Source organism: Microtus pennsylvanicus, chromosome 9 (genome assembly GCF_037038515.1).
Source record: "Microtus pennsylvanicus isolate mMicPen1 chromosome 9, mMicPen1.hap1, whole genome shotgun sequence".
NCBI classification, from domain to species: Eukaryota; Metazoa; Chordata; class Mammalia; order Rodentia; family Cricetidae; genus Microtus; species Microtus pennsylvanicus.
The window spans coordinates 28,394,851-28,414,382 of NC_134587.1; the positions used below are offsets into that span (position 1 = coordinate 28,394,851).

At 42.8% G+C, this 19,532-nt stretch overlaps 1 pseudogene; it reads right to left on the reverse strand.

The window, feature by feature from the left end:
- Positions 1-1,184: 1,184 nt before the first annotated feature.
- Positions 1,185-1,779, reverse strand: LOC142856761 (cytochrome c-like; annotated as a pseudogene).
- Positions 1,780-19,532: the final 17,753 nt, after the last annotated feature.

The following is a 19,532-nucleotide window of genomic DNA, read 5'->3' on the forward strand; positions in this document are numbered from 1 at the left end:
TTAGTTAGATATAAAATAACATGATTCCTTGAGGCTTTATCAAACAGCTTTGGTGTTATTTGACCCTCTTCCCTTCTTTTCTGTGTCGACCTCCTTCCCCCTCCCTAGTTGAAATTTCCCTGCAGTTTTCTGGTTTTTTTTTCATAGCACCTGCTATCCCTCCCAACCTCACTCCCCATATGTTCCCTTTCTACGCCCTCTGTTTCTTCAGTGTCTGAAGATCTGGAGCTAGGAACTACAGATGAGAGCTACCACGCTCCATTTGTCTTTCTGGGTGCAGGTTACTCATTCAGTTTAATATTCTCTAGGTCCATCAATTTACTTGAAAATCTCATAATTTGATTTTCCTTTACAGCAAAATAGTATTCCTCAGAGTATATGTAACACATTTTCATTATCCATGCATCAATTGAGGGACATTCCAGTTGTGGAATATGTTTGTTGCACTGTGACATGCCCAAGATTGTCAATAAAGTTTACCTTGAATCACAGAAATGAACTAACTAGCTACTAGCTGAACAAAACTAACCATAGAGTTTTTGGAGGATCCAGGACATATAGAGAGGTACAGGAAGTAGTAGGGAGGGGCTTAGAGAGATGCTCCACCTTTGCATCCAGGAAGTAAAGAGGAGGTTCTGTCTCATTTCTGAAGGAAATTCCATCAAGTTTTTCTTTATTTGGGACAATGTTGGCTGTGGGTTTGTCCTGTAAAGTCTTTATTATATAGAGATATGTTCCCTTCGATCCTACTCTCTCTAGGGTTTTTCTTTGAGATTATAATTTAATTACAAATTTTCTCCCTTCTATTTCCTCCCTCCAAACACCCACACATACCTCTTCATGCTCTCCTTCAAATTCATGGACTCTGTTTTCATTAATTATCACTGCATGCATATATGTATTTTCCTAAATATATATATATACGTATATATGTATATATACGTATATATATATATATTCCTAAATATAACCTGTTCAGTTCATATAATAATACCTCTATGTATGTTTTCAGGGCTGACTGTTTAGCACTAGGCAGTCAATTGGTGTGTTCTTCCCTAGTGAAGGCCACTTCTCCCATTCCATACTTTACCCAGTTGCCTATAGTTCTTTTTTTTTTTCTTTTTCACTTTTCTACGAGTCAGTTTTACTTAAATCAGGGCTGTCCAACAAAAATTGCTAGCCATTCATGATCTGAATTTTGGTGTATGAATTTAATTATGGTACACATTAAAAGTCATGAGACATTTGTTTTGTAATAAATAAGGCACTGGAATTACTCATTAGTAGCATTTTTAAGATAAGCTATTAGGAACAACAACAAAAAAAAAAAAACCAACGCCTGGCAGTGGTGGTGCACGGCTTTAATCCCAGCACTCAGGAGGCAGAGGCAGGTGGATCTCTATGAATTTGAGGCCAGCCTGGTCTACAAGAGCTAGTTCCAGGACAGACACCAAAGCTACAGAGAAACCCTGTCTCAGGGGGGAAAAAAGATAAACTATCGATCTGTGCTCTCTTCCTTCTTAATTCCAGGAAAGATCACTTTTGTTCAAGGGATGTACTTTTTGGGATTCTCCAAATACTCCATCAGGGTATCCTCTCCCCGGGTGATGTTTTTGTTCTTGTTGGCATCTGTGTATGAGAATCTAGTGGCTGACCTGTCTTCCTTTCAAATAGACTGTGGAGGTTTGGTCCAGTCTTATGCTTGCCTCCCTTTTCCACACTGTGGCACTGGGCACACTTACGAGCAAAAATTTCCTTGTCTCTGTCAAGACCGTCCATTTTTAATTCACTCTGGGGTAACCAACACCACAATGCTATTGACCGAAGGTGGGCATCCTGCTCTCTAGCCCAAGGATGCACCTGCTTGCACCTATTTCTGCCTAGAGTTTTTTTTAATGGTTGAAGACTTGTTGGCTCCTCTCTGTCCGTTTGGCATGTTCATTGGTGTGATCTTTATTCCGCTCATGTTTTCATCCTTATTCTGGTCATGTTTTTGCAGTAATGTGGCTTCTGATATAGTAACTGAGAAACACAATCTCACAGCAAATTTACAGATTCCCTCACTCTTACACTCTTCCTATTCTCTTTTCCATAATGTTCCCTGAGCCACGGGTGTGGGAATGTGTCTTATATGTATGCACTGGGTCTAAGCTCCACAACTATGCATTTTGACTGGTTACAGCTTTCTGCAGTAATCTCATCTGTTTCAAAAGAAAGATTCTTTGATGGGGGTGAGACTACACTTATCTTTAGGCATAAGGAAAACCATGTATAGATTGTTGTTTGGGATTATGTTGGTTTAGTAAATTAGTGGTTGGAGATTCTCCCTTAATAACAACTTCACCAGCACTGAGTAGTTAGCTAGATTTCCAGTACCAGGCATGGTCTGCTTGTTAAGGAGGCCTCGAGTCCAATTAGAGGGTTGCTGGTTAGCACCAATGCATGCATGCCACTACTGTCTCTGTATGATTAGCATGTCGTGCTTTATTGATGTAGTACTATGAAATCTTTTATCAAGAAAGCATTTGGGTTTTGTCAAAGATGTTTTTCCATATCTATTGAAATGGTGATGCTATTTTGTCCGTAAGTCCATTTATATGATTTATTACCATCATTGACTTATATATGATAAACCAACTTTGTATTTTCAGGAACAACCCATCCTGATCATGGTGGAGGAGCTTGTTGATGTGTACCTTATTTGGTTTGCTGATATTTCATCTGATACCTTTGCATGTATGTTCAGAAGAGACCTGGGCATGTAGACTTCTCTGATTCTGTGTCTGATGTGATAATTTGACCTTCCTTAGATAGGACTGTTACATGGCATGTATGACCTGAGCTAGGTTGGGTAAAGTTGGTAGATTTGCTATTTAATTAGACCAAAGAAAGATGGCCATGGTTTTGGAGCTAGGCCTGTTGGTGCAGATGAGGCAGTGGGAAGAGAAAAGAAAGGAAGAAGAAAGGAGTATCTCAACAGCAAAAGGAGGTCCTTAAACACATAGGTATAAAGACTACCTATAAGTTAGGCCTGTGGGTGTGGAGATAGCTACAGGCAGGGAGGGATGAGAAGAAGTGACTTATACAAAAAAAGATGGCTCAAGAATAAAAAGGATTCAAAAATAAAAGAATACAGAAGGTGCATAGGCGTCAGTGTCCAACTAGACGCCTGGTTTTGCAGATGGTGGTGGGTAAAAGGAAGGGAAGGCAAAGGAAAGAACTGTGTTGCCTAACAAAGGTGGTTTTCAAACAATGAGGGATCATGAGCCAAAGGTCAGGAATTGGGGATATCATTTTTTAAATTCATTTTATTGAGCCATACATTTTCTCTGCACACTTCCCTTTCTCTCCCCTCCCCTTCTAGCCTCTCCCATGGTCCCCATGCTCCCAATTTACTCTTGAGATCTGGCCTTTTTCTACTTCCCATGTGGATTAGATTCATGTATGTCTCTCTTAGAGTCCTCATTGTTGTCTAGGTTCTCTGGGATTGTGACTTGTAGGCTGGTTTTCTTTGCTTTATGTTTAAAAGACACTTATGAGTGAATACATGTGATAATTGTCTTTCTGGGTCTGCGTTACCTCACTCAATATGATATTTTCTAGCTCTGTCCATTTGGCTGCAAATTTCAAGATGCCATTGTATTTTTCTGCGTGTAGTACTCCATTGTGTAAATGTACCACTTTTTTTACATTGTGAAGAATGTATCCATTCTTCAGTTGAGGGGCATTTAGGTTGTTTCCAGGTTCTGGCTATGACAAACAATGCTGCTATGAACATAGTTGAGCACATGTCCTTGTGGTATGATTGATCAGCATTTGGGTATATAACAAAAAGTGGTGTTGTTGGGTCTTGAGGTAGGTTGTTTCCTAATATTCTGAGAAATTGCCATATTGATATCCAAAGTGGCTGTACCAGCTTGCACTCCCACCAGCAATGCAGGAGTGTTCCCTTTACTCCACAACTTCTCCAGCATAAGCTGTCATCAATGTTTTTGATCTTGGCCATTCTTACAGGTGTAAGATGGTACCTCAAAGTTGTTATGATTTGCATTTCTCTGATGGCTACCCCAGACACTGAGACACAGCACTGAGAAAAACAATTAATAAATGGGATCTCCTGAAACTGAAAAGCTTCTGTAAAGCAAAGTACACTGTCAACAATATAAAACAGAATGGGAAAAGATCTTCACCAACCCCACATCAGACAGAGGGATGATCTACAAAATATACAAAAAACTCAAGAAATTAGTCACCAAAAGAACAAATAATCCAATTTTTTTTAAAAAAAAAATGGAGTGCAGACCTAAACAGAGAACTTTCAACAGAGGAATCTAAAATGGCTGAAAGTCACTTAAGTTAAGGAAATGCTCAACATCCTTAGCCATTGGGGATATCATTTTAAACCCACAAGCACCCACTTCCTGTGTTTATTCACTCTGTTAGCATCTGGCACAACCTGCTAGAGCCACAGTATAGAGATTCCTATACAGCTGTGAACGGTAATGATTGAATGCATGAGACACCAGGAGAAACTGTTTGGGAAGCTCCTTAAAGAGTAAGATGAGACCTCTGTCCTCACAGAACTTAGTGTGTTTATATAAGGATTATATAATAAAACAATAAAACATTTATGCAGTATCCCTTACCTGTGAATTCAAGGAAGGGACTTTAGAGAGGGGTCCAGGAGTCAGACAGCCAGAGAGGTTTAGGAGAGATGTAGCTATTGACTTAGCATTTTAAGGAGGCTATGGCTACTTAGGGATTTTTATATGGACATTAAAGGGCAATAGGAAAGCACAATTAAAACATTCTCACACTGGTGTTTTGTTTTGTTTTTTCTAGAAGCAACAATGAATTTCAAACTATGGATTCACTGGATGGAAGAAATAAAATTAAACCAAACAAACAAAGCAAAAAAGAAACAAAAGGCTGTGCGCACACTGCACAGGGGATTTGTTAGCTTGTCTTGGAGGCTGTTTAATGCCCAGCTCTTTTCCAACAGCATGGCCAGAATGGAGATTTTTCCCATGACTAGACTTTACCTGCATTATTGAAAACAGCTGCTTGGTTTCTTGTGGGTAACTTTCCAATTTATTACCTTCAAGTATGGATTGTTTTCATTTAAAAAATTCCAAACCACACAACTATATATATATATATTGATACAATACTGTGGACTCTGATAATATCTGTTAAACATTCAAAAGCAAAGGCGTTCCATTTAATGGAGCCAAGTTCATTTATTCTGTAAACGTTTAGGGCAGTCTTGTAGCATTTACGCCCGCAAAATCAGAACCTCTGAAGTCAATAAATGAAGGGTAGCATGTCAGTCACAATTTACATTCCCAGCTGATAGCCACAGTAATGAAGCCCTTCAGGATTATTAAAATGCATTTTGTGCAGAGCATTTATTACTTGGCATTTCTTATTTATGATTCATTGAAAGATGAAGCTAAGGGAAATAAAAGACAAGCTAAACTTTCTCCAAAATAATGAGGTCCTAGTCACTCTCAGCCACACGCACACTTTTATGAGGGCGTGACTGGTTTTGCTGGTTTCATTCTGGAGAGCAATGCTCTTCTCTTTATCTTTATTTAAGATGTTTATTTACATCTCTATTTAGGATAAAGAGAGCCCTTTCTTAAGCATCCTGATAGAGAACAAAGGAAATGCTGTGCACAGGCCTTTGGGTGATTTAAAACTGCATTATTTAAAACACCTGATGGATAAAATGTTACTTGACATGAAATCACAAGAGCAAATTATTTCATGTTTTCTGATGGAGTAATTAATGACCACACTCGGACCAGATGACTGGTGGATCTGTCAGAATCTGAAGAACTAAGGATTACCCTGATTGTGCTCAGAGTGATGTCCCAGAGGAGAACAATACAGTCCGAATGCACATCTCTGATTTAGCCCATCTCTTTTTCACACAGGATAGAGGCATCAGGGTTACCTAGCTCCATCTTTCTACTGTTCTGAAGGGGATTTTCCTATGTTCTACTTTTATCATTTAAAACAATTTTTAAATTTTAATATTTTTTATCATATTCTTCTCTCCCCCAAGTCCTTGCAGATCCTCTCACCCTCCCTCCTCACCCAACTTTAAGTTCTTCTCACAAAACAAACAAAACCCCAATACAACAGAAAATAGTCCTGTCTTAGTTAGGGTTTCTACTGCAGTGAAGAGACACCAGACCACGGCAACGCAATGCTTAAAAGGAAAGCATTTAATTGGAGCTTGCTCACAGTTTGGAGGTTTAGTCCATTATCGTCATGGCAGGAAGCATGGTAGCATGCAGGCAGACCGGTGCTGAGAGGTAGCTGGAAGTTTTACATCTGAATTGACAACCAGCAGGAAGAGACACTGGACCTGGCTTGAACTCCTGAAACCTCAAACCACCAGTATACACTTCACCAATAAGGCCACGCCTACTCCAACAAAGCCACACCTCCCAACAGTACCACTCCCTGTTAGTCTATGGAAGCCTTTTTCATTAAAGCCACCACATTGCACTCCCTGTCCCTCCTAGACTTATAGCCATAACATAATGCAGAAACCATTCAGTGCGTCATCAAAAGTCCACATAGTCTGTCAGTTTTGACCCTGTTTAAAAGTCCCTACAGGCAAAACCTCTTCTGAGACTCAGGACAATCTCTTAAATCTAATCCTTTCAAAACTGGAAGTAACCTAGATGTGTCCCAAGAGAAAAATGGATAAAGAAAATGTGATACATTTACACAATAGAGTGTTACTCAGCTGTTAAAATAAATGACATCATGAAATTTTCAGGTGAAGTGATGAAACTAGAAAAAAATCATCCAGCCTCAGAAAGACAAATAGGGTATGCATTTGCTTAGGCAGATATTAGCTGTTAAATCTATGCTAACCAATCTACAATCCTTTAGACCCACAGAGGGTAGATATAGAGTAAGGGACTAGAGTGACCAGAAAGATCTAGTTAGGAAAGAGAAACAAAATACATACATAGATATGGATAGAAGGGGGGGTTGGAATGGGACAATCAAGTGGGGAGGGGCAAGGAAGAGGGAGCTGTGGGAAGGAATATAGGGAAAGACAGCTAAATTAAGAGTCATTTGAATACTATGAATGCCTAATACAGCAGAAACTTCCTAAAATATATACAATTATGAAGGTGAATAAAATGAAATCTTTCAAAGGTTTCTTCCTCAAAGTAAAAAATTCAGAGTCCAAGCCTCCTTGACAGCATTGTACATGCTGGTGGTAAGGTCTTTGGGGGAAAATAAAAATCTCAATCCTGGGTGTACTGCAAACCCTTATGAACCATTTCTTCCTTGGAGTGTGTTTTTGGGCAGAAGAACAAGTAAATAATTTTAATCTGATTATTTAGCTATTTATCATACTGATAAGATCCCAGAGTGTGAGAAACTCTCACACTCTCGTGGTCTGCATGACGAAGGAGCCATCATCACAGGCACAGGGCTGGAGCGCACAAGAAGCCTCCCTGCCGATGTTTACACCCCATTCTGTCCAGAGCAACATTCACCAAGGGCGCAGTTTCTAACTGTACCTCAAATTCTCATCTCATAAACTAATACAAGTATAATATATACTAAAAGTGACTGACATAATAATGACAATCATTTGCATGGAGACCTAAAAATATGAATAATTAATACCATTGGTTTTTATAGCCTCATTTCCCATTCAGGCATTATCCATGAAGTTAAGTCAGGTTGAAATCTTGATCTCTGACTCAACTGTTCTACTAAAAATGCCACTTCTAATGGCTACCAGCTTTGAACCTGATTCCTATCCCATAAATACTTGAATCATAGTTTGCCTTCCCCAGCAGAACAAGAAATTCCTTTGTTTGCTAAGAGAACCTGGGTACATCCCCCCAGGTAGTTGTGTTGCTTAGGATGCAATAGATGGAAGCCATAGCTAACTTAGAAAAGACTTCTCAGCAATGAAACATTGGGTCAAGACTGGGAGGCACACTGGTCCCATCATCTGTGTGACTCAAGCTTGACTCTTGGATTGGATGAAAATCACTAAAGTCACATACCAGCAAGAATCTGGAGCAAGTTAAGCGGACCTTACCTCAGTTTCTCCATCTCCAAAACGTGGATACCAGTCATTTGAGTTTGCCTGGGCTATAAAAGGAGTCAATCTATAGGAGCACTTAGAACAGTACCCAGAAAGTATATTTAGAACCCAAGACAGTGTTAGTTCTAGTTAACTGTTATCTCCATCATAAAATTATATCATGCATTAGCTTAGAAGTCCAGGCTAGGTTTGGTTTCCCAGCAACCGCACCTTCAATATAATCTTAAATGATAAAAAGGGATTTCTAATGTATATTGAACAGCTTAACCAAATACATTATCTAATTCATATTTACAACCGTTCTAGAATGTAGGTGTTGTTTTTATTCCTGTTTATAGATGAGGCAACTAAGATTCCCAAATGATTTGTAATTATCAAAGTTCACAGGCTAACAAGATGGCTCGGTGGACAAAGGTACTTGCTGCCAAGCCTGATGACCTGAGTTCTGTCCCCAGGTGCAAATGGCAAAAGGACTCCTGCAAGTTGGAGCGCTCTCTCTCTCTCTCTCTCTCTCTCTCTCTCTCTCTCTCTCTCTCTCGCACACACACTCCACACAAACACACTCCACACACAAACATACACACCACACACACACACATATACACCACACATAATAACGCAATTTTAAAACTTAGAATTCTTTCTCAAAGACCTTCCCCAGTCAGCCACATGCCTTTTCATGTTACAGGCAATCTGTGTCGCAAGGGTAGGAAAACTGGCCTAAATGATCAAGAGGGGTGGCTGTTTTAATTAAGCTGCTAGCTACAATTCACTTCAAGAGAAGCCAGAGCATTTCCCGTAAGCAGTGAACTTGAGAAGCATAGAAAATAAAAAGTTAAAGCATACCACAGGGGTTGAAGAAGAAACATTCATACTTAATTTTGCTGTTTATAGAGCTTCACCAGGCAAGCCTAAAGCAGCACAGACTCCATGAATTAGTTAAAAGATCTTAACAATAGTTAAGCACACACAGCTAAAACTTAAGTGCATCCAAAGACCCTGTAAATGCCATCCAAAATGTCCTTCTTACACTCTGAGTTATTTGCTGACACTACCCTGAGGGAAAGGGAATGCAGACCCAAATTTGCTCTGTGAAATAAGTCTCCCTGGGACACACCCTGAGGTTCACATTTATCTTGCCCTGTTTTCAACACTGCTCAAAGGCTTTTGCTGTCCTAAGAGAGGGGCAGCAGGCTTAGGAGACAGCATGAGAGTAGGCAGGAAGTGATGAAGGAGTCAGAGGAAAACGGACTCTCACTGGGGTGTGCTGCTCTGCTCTCACTGAGGTGTGCTCTGCTCTCACGGAGGTGTGCTCTGCTCTCACGGAGGTGTGCTCTGCTCTCACTGAGCTGTGCTCTGCTCTCACTGAGGTGTGCTCCTCTGCTCTCACTGAGGTGTGCTCTGCTCTCACTGAGGTGTGCTCCTCTGCTCTCACTGAGGTGTGCTCTGCTCTCACTGGGGTGTGCTCCTCTGCTCTCACTGAGGTGTGCTCTGCGCTCACTGAGGTGTGCTCTGCTCTCACTGAGCTGTGCTCTGCTCTCACTGAGGTGTGCTCCTCTGCTCTCACTGAGGTGTGCTCCTCTGCTCTCACTGAGGTGTGCTCCTCTGCTCTCACTGAGGTGTGCTCTGCGCTCACTGAGGTGTGCTCTGCTCTCACTGAGGTGTGCTCTGCTCTCACTGAGCTGTGCTCTGCTCTCACTGAGGTGTGCTCTGCGCTCACTGAGGTGTGCTCCTCTGCTCTCACTGAGGTGCTCCTCTGCTCTCACTGAGGTGTGTTCTGCTCTCACTGAGGTGTGCTCTGCTCTCACTGAGGTGTGCTCTGCTCTCACTGAGGTGTGCTCTGCGCTCACTGAGGTGTGCTCTGCTCTCACTGAGGTGTGCTCCTCTGCTCTCACTGAGGTGTGCTCTGCTCTCACTGAGGTGTGCTCCTCTGCTCTCACTGAGGTGCTCCTCTGCTCTCACTGAGGTGTGCTCTGCTCTCACTGAGGTGTGCTCTGCTCTCACTGAGGTGTGCTCTGCGCTCACTGAGGTGTGCTCTGCTCTCACTGAGGTGTGCTCCTCTGCTCTCACTGAGGTGTGCTCTGCTCTCACTGAGGTGTGCTCCTCTGCTCTCACTGAGGTGTGCTCTGCTCTCACTGAGGTGTGCTCTGCTCTCACTGAGGTGTGCTCTGCTCTCACTGAGGTGTGCTCTGCTCTCACCGAGGTGTGCTCTGCTCTCACCGAGGTGTGCTCTGCTCTCACTGAGGTGTGCTCCTCTGCTCTCACTGAGGTATGCTCCTCTGCTCTCACTAAGGTGTGCTCCTCTGCTCTCACTGAGGTGTGCTCCTCTGCTCTCACTGAGGTGTGCTCTGCGCTCACTGAGGTGTGCTCTGCTCTCACTGAGGTGTGCTCTGCTCTCACTGAGGTGTGCTCCTCTGCTCTCACTAAGGTGTGCTCCTCTGCTCTCACTGGGATGTGCTCCTCTGCTCTCACTGAGGTGTGCTCCTCTGCTCTCACTAAGGTGTGCTCTGCTCTCACTGAGGTGTGCTCTGCTCTCACTGAGGTGTGCTCCTCTGCTCTCACTGAGGTGTGCTCCTCTGCTCTCACTAAGGTGTGCTCCTCTGCTCTCACTGAGGTGTGCTCTGCTCTCACTGAGGTGTGCTCTGCTCTCACTGAGGTGTGCTCTGCTCTCACTGAGGTGTGCTCCTCTGCTCTCACTGAGGTGTGCTCTGCGCTCACTGAGGTGTGCTCTGCTCTCACTGAGGTGTGCTCCTCTGCTCTCACTGAGGTGTGCTCCTCTGCTCTCACTGAGGTGTGCTCTGCTCTCACTGAGGTGTGCTCCTCTGCTCTCACTGAGGTGTGCTCTGCTCTCACTGAGGTGTGCTCCTCTGCTCTCACTGAGGTGTGCTCCTCTGCTCTCACTGAGGTGTGCTCTGCTCTCACTGAGGTGTGCTCTGCGCTCACTGAGGTGTGCTCTGCGCTCACTGAGGTGTGCTCCTCTGCTCTCACTGAGGTGTGCTCTGCTCTCACTGAGGTGTGCTCTGCTCTCACTGAGGTGTGTTCTGCTCTCACTGAGGTGTGCTCCTCTGCTCTCACTGAGGTGTGCTCTGCTCTCACTGAGGTGTGCTCCTCTGCTCTCTCTGAGGTGTGTTCCTCTGCTCTCACTGAGGTGTGTTCTGCCTGAAAGTTCTGGGTAGAAGACTGTTAAATGGAATTGCTGCAGCCTTCCTCCCTCACACCAAGAATGATCTGTGGCACATAGGATCAGACACAAGGAACACGTTTGTTTTGCTGCGCGGATGTGGTTAATATATAAATGGGACTTCAGATGCATTATAAAAGTTGCAAAATGGAGAGAAAAGAAACAAGAATTGGAAATTCAGAGAGAGATGAGGAGAGAAGGGAGGGGGAAGAGAAGGGAAGGAGAGGAGAGGAAAAAAGTGGGTAGGAAAGGAAAAGAAGGGGCATGAGAGGAAGAGAAGCAAGAGAGATGAGAGAAACTAGTTTTATGAGAAGTTTTTTAACTTTGCCTAGGACTTCAGTCTCCCAGATCCCCTGTAAAAGCTGCAGTAGCATCTCCACAGCTTGTTGCTATTATAATAATTTAAGCAGAGTAGGGGCATAGCATGGGTTCTCTCACCAACTTCATTAAGTCCAGAGGTTGCCCAAGGCTGCAAGGGGTCCTGACAGGCTCCTAGCTACTTATCTTTATAAAAGAAAGAAGAAGGGGGAACTTTCGGGATATTCCTAACCCGGTGAAGGAGACTGCACCGTTAACACATTCTTCTGTGAATACCTTGTTCCATTTTAGGGGTGCTAAGACGTCAAGACTGATACTAAGTCTAGCAATATAGATTTATCTTGATTCATGCTAATGTTACACCCCAATAAATCCATCACGATTGGAAAGCACAGGAAGTCACAGACCTCTGTAACATTCCTACCCTAGCAAACACTGTTGCTTAGCAACAGAATACACAGCACTATCAGCTGTTTACCTCGTGATGCACACGTGCCTAACAGGGGCTGCAGTTCACCATTGCTGCTCAGCATTGTAAGCATATCATTCCAAAGATTTAATGTAAAATTTTTAATGAGTGCACATTACTTTAACACCATGGTAAAGCAAAAACAAAAGAAGAAGAGAAGGAGGAGGAGAAAAGGAGGGTAGGAGGGAGGGAAGGAGGGGAGAAAGGAAGGAAGCAAGGAAGGAAGGAACAAGAAAAGAAAAATTCTTAAAGAAACATCAGTCAGTAGTCAAGAATCACCTGGATTTCCAAGCTGGTAAGTATTAGAGTATTAGTTAGCTTTCCACTGCAATGATGAAATGGCCAGAAATAGCTTACAAGAAGGAGAAACTGGTTAGGGTTCAAACTGTCAAAGGTTTCAGTCCATGATTGGCTGGCTCCATTGCTTAGATAGAACAGAGTATCATGGTAAGGAATGCAAGTGACCCCTCATGAATGCTGGGAAAGAAAGTGAGCTTAATGACCTCACTTACTTTCACTAGGCCCCACTCCTTTAAGGTCCCACCTCCCAGTAGTGCCATAGGCTATTAAACAAGCTTTTAGGAGCAACCAGGCAGCAGGACTCTCTCCCTCCAACCTTCCACACCACCTCACCAGCAACCACCAGATCCCCGCACCAGCTTTGCTAGCACCTGGAGGAAGAGGTGAGTGTCTGAGATCCCAGATGGAGAGCCCTGCTCTCTAGGCACTAGCCCCTGCCCCTCCCCCACCCATGGCACCTTCCGCAACCAGGAAAGAGCACCCTCTCTGCCAACCATTCGCTCCTGCTGCACTAGCAGCCACCAGAGCCACCAACCCCAATTGCACCTGGACGAAGAGACCCTCATCTCCACCTGGAAGAAGAATGACCATCAGAGCTACAGGCCCTACCTGTACAGACTGGAGGAAGAGATAGGTAGACGCAGTGTAAGAATACATTCAACAACGCAAAGAGCAATATGGTACCACCAGAAACTGGTGGTCCTACATCAGCAAGGCCTGAACAGCCCAACACAGACAAAGCAGAAGGAAACAGCTTTAAAAATAACTTTATCCAGATGCTATAGGCCCTTAAAGAAGAAATGAAAAATTCCCTTAAAGAAATGGAGGAAGAGACAAATAAAAAAATTGGAAGAAATCAGTAAATCCCTTAAAGAAAGCCTAGAAAACCAGGAAAAAACAATTAAACAAGTTCAAGACATGAAAACTAAAGTAGATGCTATAAAGAAAACACAAATTGAGGAAATTCTGGAAAGAGAAAATAAACAGGAACTACAGACACAAGCATAACAAACAGAATGCAAGAGATGAAAGAGGGAATCTCAAGTGTTGAAGACACAATACAGGAAATAGATTCACTGGCCAAAGAAATGTTAAATCCAACAAATTCTTAAAACAAAACATCCAGAAAATCTGGGGCACCATGAAAAGACCGAACCTAAGAATAACATGGATAGAAGAAGAAGAATTTGTGCTCAAAGGCACAAAAAAATATATTCAACAAAATCAAATCAGAAAACTTTCCCAACCTAAAGAAGGATATCCATCTATCTGGTACAGTGTACACTGCACTATGAATACAATTTCCTCCAATCATTATGACAAGTTTTTACATTTAACTTTGTGTGTGCATGAGCATGCACGTGTGTGTGTGCACATGTGTGTGTGTGCGCGTGCGCATGCATGGCACTTGAAAAATATCAGAGAACAATTTGCAGAAGTTAGTTTTCCCTTTCTACAAAGTAGGTGACTAAGAGGCTGGAAGGTGGGGGTCAGCAGACCAGAGCCCTGACACAGACCAGATCTTAGTTTCTCTTCACTAGGGACAGAGCTGAACAAGTAGGTGTCATAAAAACCACAACTTATGGGTGGCCATCAGGAAACACCCCCAAAGCCCTTCTGCTGGGCCAGTAGGTCCCCAAAGTCCTTCTGCTAGCTCATCGGGCCCCCAAAGCCCCCAAAGCCTCTCTGCTAACCCAGCAAGCGCTCCCCCACCCCAGACTACTGCATTCTAAAGATAGCTTCCCCTACCGTGCTACAGGAAAGTGCCTAACCACTAGGCCTCCCACCAGTCAGCTCTCACCAATCATCCCCAGACTAATCTTTCCTCCACCACCAACCCCAGATTAGTCCCTCCTCTTTGGAATCCCCCTAACTCTGCTTAAAAGGAGCTTGTAAGCTACTTTGGGGTTCATTCTTTTGCCACCCCAACATCAGAATCAATAAAACACTCCTGTCACTGCATACATAGTTGTTGGTCTTTGCGGATTTATTTTTCCAGACCTAACAGTGCCAGGATCAAACTCAGGTCATCGGCCCCATCTGGCCATGCTATCATCAGAGCTCCGAACTTGCTTTCCACATGACAATAATCGCAAGTACTGTTTTCTGATGGGAAATCATTCCAGTCTTCTCTTCGCCTGCCCAATTCTTCCTTGTAATCCAGCATCAAATGAGACAGCCATTTTTCAAGCAGACCTTCCCTGACCCACGTTCTACCTTAGTTTCTATTCTGCCTTCTAGAAATCAGTATTTTCCCACCTCGGCTTCCCCCATCAGTTATGATCAGAGTCGCTAATATATTTCTGTACAGTCAGATTTCCCATGATTAGTTCCAGATAGCGAGGAAACCACCACAACCTGGTACTTGTCTACACCTAGCATGCAAATGAGAGGTGGTCTGTGTCCTCTGAATGAATATGCAGGCAAGGTAGGATGGGTGATTGGAAATTTTTTTTAATGGCATATTGTAGGATATTTACCATAAAACATTTTGACATCTTGAATTTTTCTAATTACTTCTGCTAAAAGGCTGTGCAGTAAATGATCATTATTCGGGGTTTATGAAACAAGAGACTGATGGGAAAAATACGTTTTTCTCGTATGTGTAAACAAAAGAAATGTGGATGTCACTCCCCGAGCTATGGTTTCAATTCTAAAGTCAAGTCCATCCACTATTCCCTTCAAAATCCTGCCAGAAATAGGCAATTCTAAAACTTACACCATCAAACACACACACACACACACACACACACACACACACACACACACACACACACACACACACAACCAGTAAAGAGGCAAATGCTTTTAACCCCAGCGCTTACGGACAGAGGTAGAGTCGGGGGATCATAGGTTCAAGGTGTCATCCTCAGTTCCAGTCTGGGAAGCCAAGCAGGAGTCAGTTATGCGCGGGGAAAACTGAGAAAACACAAACATGTTTCCTATCTGTGGGCTTCGCTTTTTTCTTTCATGGCCAACCAAGGATGCTGTTGACAGACAATGATAATCTACAGCCTTAAGAAAAGTCTCTACTTGAGGGACCCAGCTAGACTGAGCAAACATGGGTTTTAACAGTGTGTGTTTGAATAAGAACAGAAACTATTCCAAATCAGATGTAGTCTCTTCCTTCTCCGAAGTCTTTTATCTTGAATTTTACTTTAGATTCCAGAGTGTGCCATTGTTCATAAGTGGAAAATGGAAAACCCCTTGCAACAGCAACAAAAGTTTCAGGTGGAAAATCCTCTCGTTTCATTTCTGACAGAAACATTGCAGGTTGCCGGCCATCGTGTTAGTCCCCTATGAGATAATTCATCCTGGGACCGAGTCCCCCAACAGTAAGAATTACCTAATTCCTTGTAAACATCCTTCAGCCACTGTAAGCACTGGATATTTCATTACACACATGTGCGCACATACACACCAGGGAGGAAGGAGTGTGACAGAATGTGCAACGACTCTAGACGCTGCAAAAATAATTCCTCTAGGGAACAGACATAGCTCAAAAACACAAGAGACATAGCTCCAAAACACTTCAGTTAAGGACAAAATATTTGTACCATGCTCAGTGTTCCAGAAAAAAACCCCTCATTCCTTACTGGTAGGTGTCTTTAGAGATATGGTATTTCCCAAATGTCAGTGGGCCAAAGTTCATAATGAAACCTTACTAGTTAAGCTGTATTTCCAGCTCATGTTCTGGATAAAGAGGTAAGCACCTCCTGAGGTCCTTGAATAGGGGCCTGCTATTTTCTAAGTTTTACTGTTTTGCTTGGACTCAGAGTCAGCCATGAATGTCAGCAAAATTGGGAGGCACTGGATCTTCAATATTTAGGATTTTTTTTCACCAGTCATGGTGGTTCCAGTTGTACCCAGCAAGGGATCAAAAACTCTGGAATTATCTTTTTTTCTCAGTGGATTATTATAAATTTAGAATATTATTTAGACCTGATAGAAAAGTCCAAGGAAATCTCCATAGATTCTAATTTTACCACAGGATACTGTGATTTCAAGAGAAGTTTGTACCCAACAGCATAGCTGCCTCTTTCTGTTTAAGATCCTCTGCTTTGAAGAGCATGATTATTCAAAAGTCTTGCAAAAAGCAATACTTTTCTTGTTACATAGTTATACCATGATGCCTTCTTGCATCTGTATGCTTCCAAAAGTAAGAGGCATCACACTTTAACCAAGAGACCATTTACTGAATTTGTGTATCAGTATTCCGCTGGCCTAATGGAGCCCCTATCCCAATAGAGCATTGAGATAGCAGGCTCACGAGCTGGGGAAAGATGCTTACACTTCCCTTCTCGTGCCAGGTGCTGAGCTGACCTCAGCAGCCACAGCAAGTTGTGACTTGATATACCCAGGAAGATTCTGCCATTAGAGATTGTCAGAGCCTGACCTAGAATAAGATACTGCCCTTCTTTCTCCCAGCCCCCAGCTCTTCTGTTGACTGCTCTAGTGATGTGGGAGTCCCCTCTGTGTGCCGTGATTACTATTAATGAATAAAGAAACTGCCTTGGCCTGTTGATAGGGCTGAACTTAGGCAGGGAAGACAGAACTGAATGCTGGGAGGAAGAAAGATAGAGTCTAGAGACACTATGAAGTTGCCACCAGAGTCAGACATGCCAGAACTTTGATGGTAGGCCACAACCTCGTGGTAATATACAAATTAATAGAAATGGGATAAATTAAGATGTAAGAATTAGCCAATAAGAAGCTAGAGCTAATGGGCCAAGCAGTGATTTAATTAATACAGTTTCTGTGTGATTATTTCGGTTCTAAGTGGCCGGGATGAATAAGCAGTGCCTCCTCCTATACTGGTCAACCATCAGTCTGTTCACTTTGTAAGACAGTTTAATAGAGGAGGAGACCCAAGCTATGGAATGTGACAGAATTAAACATTTTCATGTGAGACAACTTATGAACAGGTATGGAATTAATCAGTGGTGGAATTAATCCAACTCTGAGAAAAGCCCTCATTTCCAGAGTGAGTCTGTGGGGAGTGACAATCTTATTCTACATGTCCTAATGATTGAGCCTGGAGCCTTCAGAAGTGCCAGTTTAATAACTAAGAAGTTGTAATCAGATAAGAGAAACCAAACTGGGAGTGCAGGCTGAGGAAGAGTGTCACAAGTGCCAGGCCCTGCCTGGGCTGCATAGCAAGGTGAGAGACGAAGAAAGAAGACTTGAGTGGACTTTTGGTGGCACTGAACTGCCCAGAAAGACCACAAAAGTGCACTTGGACGGTTTGCAATTATTCATTAATCTCTGTTCCTACACTAAGCTGTTAAATGTGGAGAACTCAGGCAGGGGTGGCAGCTGCGGGGAAAGTAGGCAGAGCTGGCTGGTTCATCACTACTCCCAGGGCCGGGCACAGCAGCACACAGTGGGCATTCAGCAATGTTTATTGAATAAATGAATGTGTATATTCTGTAAAAGTCACTGGAAAGCACCACATACATTATAAATGCCAAATGTGTTTGTCGTGGTTTGAATGTAGATCATCCCCACCACAGGTTCATGGACGGAGGACCCAGCTGGAGGAAGTGGGTCCCTGAGGTTGGTCCTGATGGGTTGCAGAGCTTCCTGGGTTCCAGCCCAAATTCTCAGCTTCCTGGTCCAGAGTATACCCTCCTGCTACTGCTAAGTCTCGGGTAGCTCTGCCTGGCTTGTCACCATGGGCTGCAACTCATGAGCCAAAATCAGGCACCTTTAAATTGCTTCTTGGTATTTCATCACGCCAATTAGAAAAAAATAATGAATCCAATGTTTTATATTGTTTTTCACATCCTATCTGTTTTATGTCCTTGTATTTATTTGACAATTGTGGCATGCCGGCGTGCTTCAGTACAAAGTTACATATTCCAGATTTGTTTTGAAGTCAGGCAATCACTGGACTGAATCCCATACAGCGAGAGCAAGCAGGGGCAATGTATCCCTTCCAGCTCAGGAAATGCCTGCCCTACATTCCCTTGCTTCCTCATACATGCCGATAAATGATAAACAAGACTCTACAAGCCGATAGGACCACTTGGCAGAAGGAGCCTGGCCCTCTGAGTAGCCAGTGCCCTACATTTACCGGTATACTTCAGTTAACCCACTTAGACATAGAGGTTGTTTGTCAGGGCCTCTGGCCTGTGTGAACTAATAGGCTGGAATTAAGAAGGGAAAAAAAAGTGTATTAAAGCATCACACCTTTCAAATGTTACAAAATGCTAATGTAGTCAACTGTTAAATAGAAAAGCATATCGGTATTCTTGAAAATGATGAAAACCAAAGTTTCTGCCCTCTTGAGGCCTCTACAGACGGGGTGAGAAAACGTGGTCCGAGTATACAGACACCGGAGTTACACAGAGATCCCAGCCTCCCGCACTGCCAGCTTTATGCCTTCAGAGACTTCCATGAGAAAGTAGGATTCCTCCGCTTGAGAGCTTCGTGCGATCCAGTTCACACGCCTACCTTCATAGCTTTATCTGGCTGTAAGCAGGGTTTTCGTTCTATCAGATGTTGGCCAATATCAAATATTTAATCATCCCAAAGTGAAATTCATGGCTCAGGAGCCACCAACAAATTCTCAGACTAAGCAAGATGATTAAACTGACTCCTTGAAATTGGGCATACACATTCCATTTCTTTAGAGCTCACCCTGGCATAGCATCTGCGTGAACTGGGTGTGTCAGGAAATAAAAATTATAGATTCACCTAATTCTTGAGGCAGAGTATTACTTTGTTACACGAATTACTATAGGCCTCTTTTCTATGATTCTGAGTTGATGGTATAAGAAAAAAAATATCAACAAAAATCCCAGATTTTTCCAAGAATCCAGCAATAAAAGCTTTAATTTGGCTCAGGCATTTATGCCCTCAGTATTATTTTAGCGCATAGGATGGCTCTCTTTTGAGATAATCACTCTCGTCCTCTTCCCTCTAGGAAAAAGGAAATAAGGTTTGAAAGTTCTAGTAGTCAATTTAGAGTCTGGGTATGAAGAATTGTCTCACACACAATATCGTAAAAAAAAATGAAAATGAAAGGACTACCGTTTTGACTTAAGCCTATACCTTTCATAATTATAATTTCATATTTTGCATATTCTGATCATGTGTCCATATAACATATTTTATAACAGGTGTTTGTACCGCTGCTTCTAAACATCCACATCTTCTAATCTTAA